The sequence below is a fragment of the Pseudopipra pipra genome, chromosome 9 (assembly GCF_036250125.1).
Source record: "Pseudopipra pipra isolate bDixPip1 chromosome 9, bDixPip1.hap1, whole genome shotgun sequence".
Lineage (NCBI taxonomy): Eukaryota > Metazoa > Chordata > Aves > Passeriformes > Pipridae > Pseudopipra > Pseudopipra pipra.
Window position 1 is genome coordinate 1,208,031 of NC_087557.1, and position 11,673 is coordinate 1,219,703.

At 44.2% G+C, this 11,673-nt stretch overlaps 1 long non-coding RNA gene across 1 annotated transcript; it reads right to left on the reverse strand.

Annotated features, from left to right (window-relative positions):
• Nucleotides 1-1,587: 1,587 nt before the first annotated feature.
• On the reverse strand, nt 1,588-7,244 carry LOC135418594 (uncharacterized). The gene is made up of 2 exons (XR_010432554.1): nt 4,424-7,244; nt 1,588-2,640 (listed from the first exon to the last, which is right to left on the reverse strand). It is a non-coding gene; the product is annotated as an uncharacterized LOC135418594 (long non-coding RNA).
• Between the last annotated feature and the right edge of the window lie 4,429 nt (nt 7,245-11,673).

Sequence of the window (11,673 nt, forward strand, 5' to 3'; positions counted from 1 at the left end):
GATATTCCAGTGGTTAATTACCCTCCAGGTTTAAAAAATCAAAATAAGAAAGGCTAAAAAAGCTCCCCAAAAAGCAGAAACCATATACATTACGTTGTACATTTGTTTACCCACAACTTTGGGGCATCAGGTCTTGTTATTAAATTTCTCTTTAGGATTGCCCTTTCCTCTGACTGTGCCCCCTCGAGAGAGAGAAGTGCTTTCAAGTCTGGTTTAGAGCAATAAAAATTTGTCCATGCTAGATATTATCCCAGAACCTCTTTTCTGAGGCTTTCCACAATGTCATGGCTCTTCTTTTAACTCGTTCCCATTTTCCTGTAGCACTTTTAAATGCCAACACCAGGGCTGGGCACTGAGGAGTTAAATATTCCACTTCTCTAAATATTCCCCTCCAGCGCTCAGACCCTTCCCAAAGTTCTTCCCGGAACAATTGGCACCTACATTTTTTTATTACTAAATGCAAGACCTTTCACTGGTTGTGTTAAAATACACACCGTTTGCAGTCATTCAGCCAACTAAAAAAATAAGGTTAAATTTGTATCAGCTCTCAGTCAGCTTTAATACATAATGCCCTTTTCCTCCTTGCTCTTTGATTATGTGCCTTTTTTATCCAGTCATCTCTTCCAAATAGTTAATAAAGGTAATAAATTGCTGTCATGGGGTGAACCTTCCCTGAAAGCATCACTCACACACCTGAGACCTTGGCTCCACTTGCTCAGCTCAAACTCATCAGTAGATTCTGGCACGTGCAGGGAAGAGAAAAATACACATCATTTTTATGGGAGAAACCTCCCCAAAAGCTCTGGGCTGTGCCTAACGACTGAGACAGGCTTTAGAAATCCTAGAACCTTCTAATATATCTTGGGCAGGAGGTTGGAGGGTGACAGTGACCCAAAACCAGCAGCAGATTGGCTGGAGGTGGGGAGGAAACCAAAGAGCTTGGCCCAGGTTTGTGAGGTCTTGGCCAAGCAGACAAGTTATAAAACCTTAAATAGGGAGCAACAAGCCCTTTGTGGGATTACCTCTGCTCAGACATGGGATTATCTTGTGGGATTCCAAGCCCACAGTGAGGACAGTGCAGGCAGGGCCTGGGCTGCTCCCCAGGGATGGGAATGTGGAGCTGTGGGATGTCCTGCTCTCCTGGGCCCAAATGGGGCAGGGCCAGGACTTGGAGTGTCAGAGAAGAGAAGTCATACAGCAGAAACCTCATCCCAGAACTCACAATCCTACTTAATAAATCAGAAATGTAACATCCCCGAGCGCTGTGGTTCTGCTCTTGGGGTTATCTCATCCCTAAATTCCCAGGAAACTCCAACAGAGGGCACAACACAACCCACTTCATGCCCTGCTCAAATTCCATTCCCAATAAACCTTCCTTGCTTAGCCTAAGGGTATGTTTGGGATGTTTTCCTTTCTTTCTTGTTACATGCAGCTTCTTTTTTTTTTTCCAGCCATGAGTAAAAAAGAGAAGCAAACCAATAATCCCATAATACTTTTTAAGTGATTCCAAGTAGAAAGGGCTGAGTCGAAGCATCTTTTCAGACTTTCAACTTTGCTCAAGAACATGCAGAGTGTAAAGAAATCACCCAAGTGGAAAAGACATTTATCTGAACAAGTAAATTACAATGGCACCAAGAGCAAATCCGCCTGTGACTCCAACTGCCAAAATTCTTTCCTGCTTTTGCACGATTCCAGCATGAAAGCAGGAAAAGCAGAGGCAGGGACTAACTCAGTGCAGCTCATCTGTCTCCAGAAGCTTCTGTTGCAGCAATACACAGGAAAAGAAACTGGGTTATTGATGGCCCAGAGAATTTAGGAAAAAAAGTTGAGTATATTTAAAGGAGCCATTTGCATCCTCTCTTCTCCAGTGGTAGGAATGATTCTGTCTCTGCTGGCATTTGGAGGTGTCTTCCAGTTGAAATTAATGATTTCAGGCAGATAATTCAAGTATTTAGAAGTAAAAACATGTGACACAGAGGAGCTTTCAGAATTTAGTGAAACATTTTCTACTCAGAGCCACCTACACTTATTAACTCTAAAAAGGTTGTAATTTTCCCATGTCCTTTGTCCTTTTGTAAGGACAAAAAAATGAGGTGTGATATAAAATGCAGAGCTACCTCTGTGTTAGATAAATGTCCCTGTGTTGGTGGGGTGACCTCCCTTCCCTAAATTACTCCAAGAGGGACATTTAGGAGTGGTGCAAACGGAGCGCTGAGTTATCCAAGGGGTTACCTGCAGCAATTACCAAGGCTTTGAGGGCAAGTGCTACATAATTCTTCGAGCTGAGAAAGGTGTTTTTATGAGAACAATGGCCCAGTTCAAAATATCAGAGGTTATCCTGCAGCAGGATGTTAAACTGCTGGAACTGTTTTTAATTCCTCGCATTCCCAGGACCTGGAGAGTGCAACCCAGCCTTGATCGATTTAAAGTGGTGCTGGGAGGGGCTGGAGGGCTCATTTTTCCAATAACCCACTCCAGGTTCTCATATCAGCCACTAAACCTTTGTGTTTCTCTTTCTTCTGGAGAGTTTGGTGGAGTCATCAACTCAAAATTCATCAGGACAAGAACTCCTCGCTTCTGCTGTTCCTGAAGCATCTCTCACGTGGTGGCCTCAGTGTTTAGGGCCTGGATTTCCTGCTGCTGTGGGAATAAATACACAATAAAGCACAATAAAACACAAAAAAGCACCAAGGAGAGGTTTCTCTCCACACTAGAGGTTTTGGTTGTTTATTTGGTTGGATTTTTTTTTTCCAGAAAAACTGTGACAGGAGCTGCTGCAGACACAGCTGGGTCACCCTCCTCAGCAACACCCCCAGTCTGAAGTGGAATATTCATTGCAGAGCTATTTTAACCTGCTGGCACAGTCAATTACTGTGAGTGGATGGCATTTTAAAAGCTTTTATTTCCTTTGAATTGAAATAACTTCTCAAGGTAGGAAGGCCACGTGAATAGCTGCCATCTGGATGGAGACAAACCTCCTGGAGAATCCACGGAGCCAGGGGTGTATGTGCATATAGATGATATTTGCTCTTTGTACTCAGGGATCCTACTTTTTTTTTCCATTTCCCATTTGACCTGTCTTGACTGGCGGCTCAAAATTTCAATTTAAACAACGGGGTGAGATTCATTTGCTGGAAGTTGTAAGGAGAAATAATGTTCTGATTAGCAATGAAGTTCTCACCCTCTGAAGAATAAAGAGAAATCAGCTTTGAAGGAGTGTATGAATATGTATAAAATACCAAAGCTGTCAGACAAGAACCAGATTATTGATTTAAATTACCTGCAGTTCTTTGCCACACTTTTAAAAAGTTCAGAAGTCTACAAGAAGAGGTAAGCCTGCCCAAAATTCTGGGGTCAGGCAGGCAGCAGATATTACACCAACTTGTGGATGTACTTTAGTCCTGATTAACAACCTTGTTGTTATATTTATATTACATTTTCCCATCATGCTGGGAAAATTATGTTTATGGAACATTATTTTAACATTTAAGATGCAATTATGTTTAATTCCATATTAATGGAAGTATGTTTAACGTGGAAAATTTCCCCGGTACATCTCAGTTTTAACACCACAGGCTGTGCAAAATAAGTGAGTGAGCAGGAAAGAGGTGATTCCAGACTTCAGGAGTTCTCTCTTTGTCAGAACCTGACACTGTTTGACCATGAAATCACAGAATTGTTGAGGTAGAAAAAGACCTTTGAGATCTGCTCCATCCCTCTGCTCACCTTGATGCCTCCTCTGGATCTGCTCCTTGTGGGTCCCCTCCAGCTCAGGATGTTCTGAGCCTATTCTATGATTCTGTGATCACAAAAATATATTTATTCCTATAAAGATACTGCAGTGACATCACATCTAAACAGCAGCACTGAACACATTTCCCCGTGTGAAGGTAATTTACCCAACCAAACAACATTTATTAATGTGGACATTAAAAGGATCTAATTGAACCAGCTGACAAATGTAATCCTGGAATATTAAGACTGATCTCGACTGAATATTATGATGAAAACTGGTTGTGCTCCTGGTGGAATTGGCAGAGCTCCAAGTGATTTCCAGAGACCTGGAGGGACAAAAGCCAAGCTGAGCTGTCCCAGGCACAATGACTGTGTTACCCAAACTCACAAGACCTAATTGAGCCGTTTTCCTGCCCCTTCTCGTTTCCTGGCTGGAAGTGCTCCTGCAAACAGCCTGTTTGCACAGCTCCTTGGTCATCTATCCAAACCTCTGGATCCACCTGCAAACAGCCTGTTTGCACAGCTCCTTGGTCATCTATCCAAACCTCTGGATCCACCTGCAAACAGCCTGTTTGCACAGCTCCTTGGTCATCTATCCAAACCTCTGGATCCACCTGCAAACAGCCTGTTTGCAGAACTCCTTGGTCATTTATCCAGACCTCTGGATCCACCTACAGACAGGCTGTACCTGCTCAGACAGGGTCGATACTCCTTATTTGCTATTCACTGTTTGCCATTTGTTAGTTTAATTATCTTTGGCCATTTCAGTTGGGGGATCAAGGAGTGCTCCAGTCACCCAGGAGAGAGTGCCCTGTTCTGAATGACAAACAGCTCAGAAGCCAGAGACTGATGAATACATCGTGGTGAACACTGCAAAAAAACACATCTATTAACAAAAAAAAACCAAAATCAACATCCAAAATGTCTGAGAGCTCAGCAGAGAATCATTCAGTTAAATACATCTAATAGTATTTCACCTAATTTAACAAAAAAAAAGCGTTCTGTACTTTGTTATTTCTTTTCCTGATTGGGAAATATTCAGGCAGAAGATTAACAAGCACTTTAAACACTGCCAGAGACAGCTTTCCACCTAAGAGTGCCATAGAAACATCTTTGATTTGACTGTTTTCCTCCCTCACAATCTCTCACGGATTTGAATATTTTTAAATTCTCTGTACACAAAGTAAACCAGTTTTTCTGTTTGTTTTTTGTTGTTGTTGTTGTTTGTTTCTTTTTGTTTGTATGTTTGTTTTGGGGCTTTTTCATGCATTGTTTCCATTTGGGGTTTTTTGATTCACTGTTTTCATTTGGGTTTTTGGGGTTTTTGTTTCATTGGTTTTGTTTGAGTGTTTGTTTGGGGGTTTTAATTCATTATTTTCTATTAGGTGGTTTTTTTGGAGTTTTTTGATTCCCAGTTTTTATTTGGATGTTTGTCTGGGGGGGTCTCTGTTTCATTGTTTGTTTCTGTTTGGGGGTTTGTTTTGGGGTTTTTGTTTCATTGCTTTTGTTTAGGGGTTTGTTTTGGGGTTTTCCTTTCATTGCTTTTGTTTGGGGGTTTGTTTTGGGGATGTTTGTTTCATTGGTTTTGTTTGGGCTGTTTTAATTCATTTTCTTTGTTTAGGTTTTTGGTTTGCTTTTTTTTATTAATTGTTTTTGTTTGGAGTTTTTTTGATTCATTTTTTTTTGGGGGGGTTGTTTGGGGGTTTTAATTTATTGGTTTTCTTTGGGTGTTTGTTTGGGGGTTTTTTGATTCATTTTTTTTTTTTGAGTGTTGGATTGTTGTTTTTTTTTCATTTGGTCTGGGGTTTTTTTGCACTGGTTCAGTTATTCTTTTTTTTCTTAAAAAACCAAACAAACCATCATTTTTCACAGCACTGTTGGACTGTTGTTCCCTGGGAAATACAGAGCCAGACTAATGGCTCAAACTCAGCATCTATTTTTAGTTCACCCCCAGAAGTTTAAGCGACCTGAATGATTAAATCATGAAACAGGTGTCCTGAAAGAAATGGTGCAAAAACCCCAATTGTCACAGCCAAAGCAGCCAGTGCAGGTCACTTTATCTGATCTAGAAATCCAGCTTTGCCTTCCCTTTATTCTACAGCCTCGGGTGCCCCCAGCAGCAAAAGGACAGAGTGGACCTGCCTGAAGTTCATCCTTTGCCATTCCTGCACTAATTGGCTTCTCTGGATCTGGCAGTGCACTGTCAGACAATGCTTGCAAAGGATCCTGTAGGTTTCTCATTGTTAATAAATAAGATTTTGTTTTCTTTGAGGAGGTGAAGATTGAAGCCTGTTCAGTACCAAACCACAGGCACTGCCAGGTAAACACCATAAATCAGACCTACTTCTTCCAGGGACTGAAAGGTGAGGACTCACAGCTGTTTGCACATGGAATTACAGGGGGAAAAGGATTTATTCAAACAATGTCTTGCAGGTAAACCCAAAAGTATATAATCAGCCAGCTGATTTGCCTGATAAATGCATTCATCTTCTTAATGTGCCTCTTTTCCTGAGGTGGGCTGAGCAACTCCTGTGCCCGAGCACATCAACAGTAATCTTGAAACCAAAAAGTCAATATTTGGGGGGGAAATAATCCCCGCAAAAAATTTCTGCAACGAGAGGCAGAAAAACTTCAAGCTGAAAAATCTCAGCAAGGCCACCTGCAAGCTGATGACTGGGCATGTTGGACACGTGGTTATTTAAATGGGATTAAGCATCCGGAGCAAATGATGGGGAGGTGTTGAAAAGTTCCCTTCAGCAGGAAAACTCCTTGATACTTTCCCAGCCATTCCATGGTGCCAGTGCCTGGGCTGAGCGCTGCAGATCAGCTCCTGCAGCCCAAATGTGCTTTAACAAGACAGCTCAGGGGGGACGAGGGGACAGAGCTGAGTTTCCTGTCACTTGGCAAAAGCAAAGTGCAAATGGCATTGGCAGGCCCAGCTGCTGAGAGGGCAATTTGTCTCTGTCTGAGAAGGAGCACATGGGTGGGAGCACTGTTAATACACTGTGCCTTTTAAATAAATCACTTTATGCACACACACACATCGAGTGGGGAGATTTTTCCTTCATGTCTCTCCGAGGGCAGCCAAGTACCGGGAAGTTCGCAGCCGTGTGGATTTGGGGTCGTTCGCCCCATTAATCAGCAGACAGGGCAAAATAGAGGGGCTAATACAGCCTTCACAGGCAAGTGGAACATTCTGTACCCTACAAGTATAGGTAGAAAATCATCCAGCTGGATGGAAAAGAACCCCCGAAGCAGATGTGGGGAGGGAGGAGGCTGGAACTCAGCTGGACAGTGATGTGCTGCCCGACCTCCCGGGGTCCTGCCAGCCAAGGCATTTTCCAGCTGAACAAGCTCCCCGTGAAAAGCAGTGATTCAAGGGAAGAACAGCACTCTGAGCGTTTTAGGAGTGTGTTGAGCATATCAAGACAACTGTCAGCACGAGGCAGAGATGGTTTTATGTGTGAATCTCTTCTTTCGCCCAGGAAGGAAAGGCCTGGGGTTTCCAGAGGAGAAGGAGCTCCTGTTCCTGCACACCTGCAGGGCCATGTGGTCAGCAGCCTCCCTTCCTCTTAATTATGGGTCGTGGTACCTCAAAATCTGGGATCTGTTGTGCTTCTGGCATTTTAGACCAAATTCTCCCCTGGGCTCTGGTCACCCTCCTCCCTCATAGTGAGCTCAGAGTTTGGGAAATGCTGCTCTGGAAGCATCTCTGATGTCCCTCTGCCTGGAAAGCCCGGGGTGCCAGGCACGAAGGCTCCAGCTGTGCATGGATCAGGGACACTGCAATGGAGACACCACCAAAAAAAGGCCTGGCATCACTTCCCTACTCCTAGAACTGCACGTTGAGGACACCCCCAGGGAGAAGCACTCTCAGGAGAACATGGAAGTGCCAGAACAGAAATGCTTCTAATTAAAGATATTAAGGTAAATTTTCATACTTGAAAAGAACAGTGATAGGTAATAATGTTTTGTTTGTTTTTTTTTTTTTTAATCCTGGAATTCAAAATTCCACTGGGCAGATATCAAAAACCCCAAATAAAATACAGGGCAAATATTATTCATTATTGGTATATTAGAGAAAGAATTCATACCAGACTGCTGCCGTTCTGTTGTTACTGCATTTTTTCTTTTAATAAACGTTGATTAGTGCTTTTAGCACATTCACAGCCCAGACACAGGTAGAGATTTTACTGTTGCACTTCACTCTGCTGTGCTGATACTCAGCACAGCTTTTGTTTATCAGGCAGTTGTGTTATTACCAGCTCTAACATGCTCCAGCAGCCTCAGAGATCTGAGAGCACAGGCAAAATAAACCTTGGGAATGACAATGCTGGCAGCTGAGTGGAACTAAGCTGACAAGCTGTGCTTTAAAATGGCAATCAATATTAACTTCCATCAGGCTTTAGAAACAAGATGGATTTGACAAATTGTATCAAAACCCTGCCTCCAATCGACTTTTGCAAAGGAATGTTTCTCCTATATTACATTTATGTTTCTGGAGGTTATTGAAGTTGTTTAATAATGTTTTCGTGTCATCAGAGAATTTGTTATTACAACTGAATATTTTATTTTTTTTTTTTTCTGCTCAGAGGAAGAAAACTTAAACCAGTAAAAAAAAAAAAAAAAGATATTGAAAAGACATTCCAAAAGGCTCAGTAACCTGTAAGTAACCAGAAGACATTAAATTGTTGTTTGCTGCCATCAGAGAGTAGTTTTAACTGTCAGGTGAAATTCGCTTTATTTTTTAGGCAAAACTCTTCTTTACAAAGAAATATGGAAATTTAGTCATTGATTACTCACAAATTTCTGCCTGTAATTATTTTATCATGGTAACATCAACAATGTCAACACAGACAAGGCCAGAGCCCTCCTCCAAAAATCTGAAAGACAATTTCTCCCTTCTTTATTAGTTTAGTGACTAAATTCCACCAGTGGAAGGTGTCCTTGCCCATGGCAGGGGGTTGGAAAGAGATGATTTTTGAGGTCCCTTCCAACCCAAACCATTCCGAGCTTCTGTGACTCAGCGATTCACAAATATCTGGGCAGAACACCCCTTATTCCCAGAAGAAGACTTTCTGAAAAGACCATGTTATTGAAATGAAACAATCCCTGAGCAAACTTAAGCACAAAGAAAAGCCACAGGTCAAAATTGAGGAGAAAAAATTGGAAATACTTACGATTTTGTATGTGTACGTATTAGTTGCCGAATGAGACACATGAAGGCACTGAAGAAGGGTTACTAACCCTGCACCTCTGCTGAATTCCTCTTGTATATGTATCCCTTGGTCTTAAAAATATCCAATGATAAGGATTAAAACCTCCAGTGACAGAGATTATATCACCTCTTCAGTCAGTCTATCCCAACACCTATTTCAAACCATTGGAAATCTTGGGCTAAGCCTAATTTAGGCTCATTATTAGACTGAATTTCCCTTGCCAACTAACTTTTTGCCCTGGCACAGAGAAGAAACTTCTCATCAGCAACAGAAGTTCGGAAGATTGGACTGTCATGTTTCCCTCGTTGCTTTTCTCCTCAAAAGTCACAATTGCTTCAATCTTTTCCTGCAGGTCATAATTTCTAAAGCTTTCTCTTTTTCTCTGGACTCCCCCCGTGTAGGTCTCCTGAAGTCTGGTGCTCAACTGCCACTAAATACAGCAAATTTTATTCCACTTATGACCAATTCCTCTGTTTCAACACCCATATATATATATCTTGCACAATCCCCTGCAATTCCCAGCTCCTTTTCTCAGGAGCTGTTGCTGGTCAGTGACTGGAGGCAAAGGATAGACCTTTCCAGTGTCCTTCCTGCATGTCCTCAGAGACTGGCTTGCCTGGAAATTTATTCCCATTAAGCCTGACCAAAATTTCAGGAGGAAAATCGAGTGTGCCAGTTTGAAGCAGAACATTTTATTGATTGCACGTCTGCAACAATCATCTCAGTTCTGTAGAAAATGATCTGTGACACACCAAACAACACTGTCTGTAGAGCAAACACAGGCACTTCATTAAGGGACCTGCATAAAAATTCATATGGCTTGGTAATATTGCTCTAATACACCCATGGCACAGGTTGGGTGGAATTCTTCTTTGCCATGCGTGGCCTGTAGTCATCTGCATCAAGGAAAAAAAAAACCAACAGAGCCCCAGAAAAAATCAGTGCTGGACTGTTCTGCCCTTCACATCCAGTGAGTCAGTCTTGACTTTGAACTGTTTGCAAAAGCAGATGCCAAAGCATGAGAATATGAAGTAGCAACATTAATGCCAGAGAAAAGGCATGAGAAATTGGGACTTACAGCCACCCTGGGGTAGCTCAAGGCAAGTGGCTTCTGGAAAAAGGGTGTGCTGTGTTCAGACAGTGCTGTGCCAAAGTCCCACACTCACTGAGGGTTTTTTCCTAGATCTGATCTTTATAAATGGCACATTTAGGAGCAAGTCTTAAAATCGTGGGATTGTTCAGATTGGAAAAGCCCTTCAGGATCAAGTCCAACCATTAACCCAGCACTGCCACTGTCACCACTAAGCCATGTCCCCACGTCCCACATCTACACATTTTTTGAACACCTCCAGGGATGGTGACACCACCACTGCCCTGGGCAGCTGTGCCAGTGCTGGACAACTCCTGTGCAGAAAGTTTTCCCAGGTTTGAACCTGGCCCTCCCCTGGCACAGCTGGAGGCCCCTTCCTCTCCTCCTGCCCCTTGTTCCCTGGGAGCAGAGCCTGACCTGGGCAACCAGCACCCCCACAGCCAAGACTTTCTTCCTGATATCCATTCTAAATCTACTCTCTGTCAGTTTGTGTCCATTCTGCCTTGTCCTGTCACTACCTGCCCTTGTTCACAGAATCTCAGAATCCCTGGGGTTGGCAAAGCCCTCCCAGCCCATGGATCCCCCCTGTGCCCGATGCCCCCCTTGTCCCCAGAGCACTGAGTGCCACGGCCAGGCCTTCCTGGGACACCTCCAGGGATGGGCACTCCAAACCTCCCTGGGCAGCCCCTGCCAAGGCCTCACCACCCTTTCCAGCAGGAAATTCCTCCTCCTGTCCCACCTGAGCCTCCCCTGGCACAGCTGGAGGCCGTTCCCTCTCCTCCTGTCCCTTGTTCCCTGGGAGCAGAGCCCGACCCCCCCCGGCTCCCCCCTCCTGTCAGGGGGTTGCAGAGCCAGAAGGTCCCCCCTGAGCCTCCTTTGCTCCAGGCTGAGCCCCCCCAGCTCCCTCAGCCGCTCCTGCTGCTCCAGCCCCTTCCCAGCTCCCTTCCCTTCCCAGCCCCTCGGTGTCTTGCTGAGGAGTGGGATGTGGTGAGCAGGGTTGGGGCTGGGAAGGCACACAGGTACTGGGATGAGGGAGGTGGACGGAGTAGGAAATGGCAGCAAATTTGAACAAATAGGTCAGAAATTGGCCAACCTTGGGGCTTTTGCATATTTTGTGAACTTCTCCAGTGAAAGCCACCCAGATTGTCTCCTTTGGCTCCCAGAGACAACCCCAGCATGAGCAGCAGTGACCTGCAGCTCGAGGCAGGGACAGTGTGTGAGGGGCTCAGCTCACTCCTGGCTGGGAACGCCTTTGGCACTGCACAGACAGGCTCCAAGTGTCCTTGTTTACACTCCTCCACCTCTCCCCCTCCAGTTCTTGGCTCCAGCTTCAGCACACACCTCCAACGATTTTGTCACCTGCCAGCCAGGAGCCATCCTGCCCTAAAACTCCCCTCTTAATGAGCAATCAAGCCCAGCAGGTCCCAGTGCTGCCTCCTCTGTGGGGCAAGTGAGGGCACCTCTGCCCTCAGCAGGCACAGCCACCGTGCCAGCAAAGACTGGCACTCATGGAAGGGGAAGAGCTGGCAGAGACCCACAATATAGAGGTTTTGTATTTTTCATTCCTTCAGAAGACAGGAAGAAACCTGCAGAAAGCAACAGCAGACAGACTTTTTGTTTTGGAGCCCT